Source organism: Eubalaena glacialis, chromosome 6, assembly GCF_028564815.1.
Source record: "Eubalaena glacialis isolate mEubGla1 chromosome 6, mEubGla1.1.hap2.+ XY, whole genome shotgun sequence".
Taxonomy (NCBI): Eukaryota; Metazoa; Chordata; class Mammalia; order Artiodactyla; family Balaenidae; genus Eubalaena; species Eubalaena glacialis.
In genome coordinates this window covers 111,522,316-111,527,878 of record NC_083721.1, presented here as the reverse complement: position 1 = coordinate 111,527,878, position 5,563 = coordinate 111,522,316, and positions in this window count along the sequence as shown.

Here is a 5,563-nt window from a genome sequence, read left to right as displayed (position 1 = left end):
TCATCATCATTAGAATTATGCTATAAATTACTAACTTTATTAAGTATTTACTCAAATCACTAACTTCATTGAGTAAGAGACAGATATCAATAACCATTTTTTTAAATTTAGGTTTTGTTTATTTGGTTGGTTATAAGGTAAATTTGAACACTGTATTTAGGAGAAAACCAATTGAGTTTTTGTATATACCACTAAATTAATTTTGTGTCTTTAATTCAATCTGTTTCTAGACTGAAGAGAGGGATGAATCTTTGTGTATATTGCCAAGGAAACATTTGTTTAAACTTATCGATGCTGAACTCAAATATTTACTCTGATATTCAAGTCACAGATCTCATTAATGGGATTTAAACAGGTAAGAAACCCCTAACTAACTCCACTGATTATTTTAACACCTAGTTAATGGCTTTGAATAACTGATGTGTAGCTGAAGTTTATATAATTTATAATTAAAACAAAACTCCACTTCAAAATGTCCTAGAGTTGTTCAATTATATGTTAAAACTGAAACTGAAACAAATATAAAAACTTCAATAAATACATTTTCTTCCAAGAAATGACACACCTTGACTTTTTTGTTATTGTTGGGTTTGATGTTTTTGCCTCTAAGGAGGTCAGCAATATGGAAACATAAAGGCCAATTTAATTTGTGCATCTGCGGCTGCCAAGTATTTTAATTCAGACAGCTGTGACTGAAGAGTTAATATTTTACTTGTCAAAATCCAAAAGAAGGCCAGTGAATCACTCTAATTCTCATTAAGAGGCTTTCCCCCAGTAGCACCCTAATTCAAAATAATGAAAGTAGAGACTGAGTGCGATTCTAATACCAGTTGAGACCTATCTTTTAATATTTCTCCAGTGATGGATTAGGGATCGGGGAAATTCATCTCAGATCATAGAGCCTAATTTAATAAGGGATCATTCCAAGAGTATTGCATTTTATAATAATGTCATTTAATGTGTCGTCTTCCATTTTTACTGTCCCATATGTATACTTACACGATGGTGCCATAGGGATAAACTTTTAAAGAACCAGGATCGTTTTTAGTTTTCATTTTCCTTAAGTAGGGGGCCCATCAATGAAAGCATCCATTAGTACCTTTATTATCACAATATAAGGGAGTGAGGGGAAGGCCTGATTTGGAGGAAAACTTAATAGAACTGTAAGTAAATATTTAACTTTTTACTGAGTCGAGCATTGAAGAGGGTGAAAATGTTTAAGACAAGGTTTTAAATAAATCAAATTTCATCATCTAATATGCTACAATAATACAAAAGTCCTAATAGTTTAAAATGCACAAAAACAGTATTCTAGAAACCTAATCTTGCTTTCTCCTATTGCTCCTCATTTTCAACTGATTTATAAGGCAAGTAAAGCGTTAATAACTGCTTAGTAAAGGCTAATTATTTATGCTGCCTAACTTAGGGAAATAATATGAAGGTCTATTTTTCCACAAATTGCATTCACTTACTCAATGAGGAAAACCAATTGTCAGAAACAACATTATATGAAGTACTTAACTTTATTATTTTATATTAACATCTAACTGTATTTAATCAACTTTGCTATTTTTATCTTGGCATTACAGTGAATGTGAAGTACTTGGCGATTACTGAGGCGCTGGTTAAGCAAGTTCAGGTCAGAGCATCGTAACCATATGAATGTCAATACATTATTATTGGCTATAACTCCTACAGCAGCAGCCGGCATGCTGCTTAACCACAATTATGTTCTGTGAAGCCTCTAGGACAGCTGGTGTTACAATAAGAAAGTTTCCTTTAAAATATATTCTTGTGATGGGGTCTTTACCTTTTTTTTTTTTTTTTTTAATTTATTTATTTATTTTTGGCTGTGTTGGGTCTTCGTTTCTGTGCGAGGGCTTTCTTTGGTTGTGGCGAGCGGGGGCCACTCTTCATCGCGGTGCGCGGGCCTCTCACTGTCGCGGCCTCTCTTGTTGCGGAGCACAGGCTCCAGACGCACAGGCTCAGTAGTTGTGGCTCACGGGCCCAGTTGCTCCGCGGCATGTGGGATCTTCCCAGACCAGGGCTTGAACCCGTGTCCCCTGCATTGGCAGGCAGATTCTCAACCACTGCGCCACCAGGGAAGCCCGGTCTTTACCTTTAGATAGTATTTTTAATAGTTTCCTTTTCCATTCTGATGACATTAGTTTAAAACAAATTCTATGGATCTAAATTATGTCCTAGAAACCTTACTTTGTTGTAAATGATCACCCGATTACTGCCATTTTTCAAAATCTAGAAATAATCTGAATAGAAATGTAATAAATTTTTAATTTTTTAAAAATATTTTTGCTCTTGTATATCTTTTCCTATATGTTCTTGCAATTCAATTTTCCTTAAGGTATTACAGATGTTTTAACACTTTCCCTGTATTTTAAAATAAATCTTGTTTTCTTATAGCCTTTGGTTTTTTATTCTTGTCTTACCTAAAATATACCTTCTTGCTATTTTTTCTCACTTATCTTCAGGACTTCAGTTCCTATTTTTATTTTTTTACTGTATTATATTGTCTATTGTACCCTAAAATAATTCCCTGGGACCTGATTTTTGTTTTTTACTAATTCTTTTTTTCCTTACCATATTTTCCCTTTAACTGTCCTTAGTTCTACTCATTCAGTTTATATGCTGTTATCCATTTCATGTATCTTTTCATCTTTTACTATTTCTTTAAGAAAAAAAATCATGAGTTCTCCCACTGATAAGAATAATGTAACATGTATACACATTTGGCACCTGGAATCTTTAAAGAAGCAGTCAATTAGCAAAAAAAAAAAAAAAAAGTGATATTCAAAATTATGTCAATAAGTTCGAAAAAGACCAGTGAGTGTTGTCATCTATAGAATAATTAGAAGTAATTATTTCAATCATACATGGAGTGGTGGGGATGGGAGTAAAAACAAAGGAATAAAACCAAAAATAAATGTTTAAAACTAAGTTCATGTTATTTTTAATCATTTGGGGAAAATAATCACAGCCAATTCAGACATACTTCTAGCAGTTACACTTGCCTTTCTAAAATCTGATCCATCCCATCTTATTTCAAAAGCCAAATGTGACATAAAATTTATATTTAAACCATTTCTTTTTTACCTATTTTAATGTGAAATTATGGTCACATAGCATTTCACATAACCCACTGTTTATTATGTGAAAATATTAATATTACAACATTCTCAATTCTACTGTGAACAGATTAACATACTATATCCACTTGAAAACTAGAAAACCTTCATACGTGACCACAAAAACATCTTTTTACACACTATGATTAGGACTTTAGAAGATGAATGGTTTTTTTCCTTTACATCCAAAATATATTTGCCAAATAATAAAGAAGGGTCTAATAATTAAAATGATAGTTTGAATCTGAACCTGCTTCCATGGTGGGGAGAGGGACCAAGATTTTCAGTTGAAATTGAACAGACTGATGTTTATATATACGAATTTTGATGACAAAACGCACATAGGATGAATCAAGGTAATAGAATTCAGAAACTTATCACAATAGAAAAGACACATCCCAAGGTGTAAGATACAGGTATCTGTAGTAAAGACGTTCAGCAAAGAACCAGACTGAATTAAAAGATTGTGCTCTGCATGCTGACTGAAAGAACTATTTATATTCTATTCAACACTTTTAAAAAATCCACAACACATAGTCATAACTAACCATTTTTAACAATTGTCTTATTAATTCAATTAAATTGACACCATCCAAAATTTTAGTCCTGTTTTCACTTAATTTACCAGTTTTTTGTTTTGACTCAATAAATCATAATGTAAATGCCAATATTTTTTTTCAGCACTTTTGATGCCAAGATATGGAAATTTTTCCTTATGAGCAAGAAAGGTTGAGTGGCCATGACATTGAAATCTACAAAAGATCTAGTGATAGGAACAGTTAATGGTTACTATTGCCAGAGATTAAAATCACCAGGCAAAAAATATTTTCAGAGAAGTTAGTTGAATCCATTTAATACAGAATTACCTCCAGAAAACTAATTAATGGGTGTTTTAATGTGATGGTACAAGTGGCATTAAACCACTGATAAACACATAATCCTCATGACTATGCACTCTTAACTTTCCCACATACTCTGTTCTTCCATGAAATAACTTTTCGATGTTAAAGCTACTTGGAAATTGTTGAATTTCAGAAGAATATGATGTAAGCTACTGATTTATGGTATATTAGCTTGGCTCAGCTAAAGAAAAGGGTTAAGCTACTTTACTATTTCAGGCTTTTACTTGGGCTTCATATAGCACTTTCACATCTGTTAACTCTTTGGAGCCTCACAACAATCCCAGTGTTAGGTATGTGCTATTATCCATTTGTTCCTGAAATTTTATCAATTTACCAAAGATCACACATTTAATAAGCAGCAGACTTGAGGCTTTAACTCATCTTTTGATACTAAGTTAAGTGCACTATTCTACTTAACACAATACAACACAAAAGTAAAAACTGGAGATACGTGGTTTGTTCCAGAAAATAAATTATTTGTCTATTACAGTGTTACCTTTAAAAATGGACTCCCATTTGGCCCATAGGCAGACAGTACATAGTGTATTCGATTTCGTAATGTCTTAAAGGCTTTTGTTCATATTTAACCTAAATTATTCCATTCCATTTCACTGCTCCTCTTTCTGGCCACCATGTTGTGACTTTGAAATATTTTCTACTTAGAACTTTTTGCAGGCATATATAATTTCTTCTCCTCTCTTATTGGTTAGGTTATATATAACTAGCTCTTTACATCAAATTTTCTGGTCCTTTATATGCAATGGCCTTTGTTTTTCTATAAATCTCCCAATCCCCCAAGTTGGTTCTCTCTAACTTCCAAACAATCCAGGAAAAACAGTCGTTGACACTGCTACTCAAGAGTTATGGAGACAACCACACTGATATGCAAGCCTATTATTTTAAGTCTATTATAGACACAGTTCCCAAATATGCCAAATAATTTCTTAATTTGTTTCGGTATAGAACATCTATGGCATTTTGGTTTGATGATCAGTTTTTATTAGTTTCAACAATATTACTTTCTAGGCTAATTATCAATTATCCGTGAGAGAAAGTTCAATTTTATTTTGTTGGGTAAATTTTCCTCATAAATCAGATTCTTAATAGACTATATGGAGAGGTCTCTCAGAATTATATGCAAAATGACTGCAACTTATTTCATTGTATTTCATTTTAAATGTCCTTTTCACATTTTCCTAGTATTTTGAAGCATTTCCAAATATATTATCATTCATACATCTTAAGGGCTATTTTAGTTTACATGACCTTGAAAGGAAAATATGTTCTAAGTCTCCTCTGGACCTCTATTCTCTTCTATAACTCACTGGGCATGAGTCTTCTTATTTCTTCCACAACCTCTTTCATTTTAGATCCAGAATTCACTTTTTCAGGAAGCAAAGTAGACAACAGTCTATTTTTAGATGCACTAAGACAATGTCCCTTACCTTAAAAAAAACCATTGATGTTCAAAATTAAACAGGAAAGAAAACTCCTAATGTTTCAATTAGAGATAAAGTA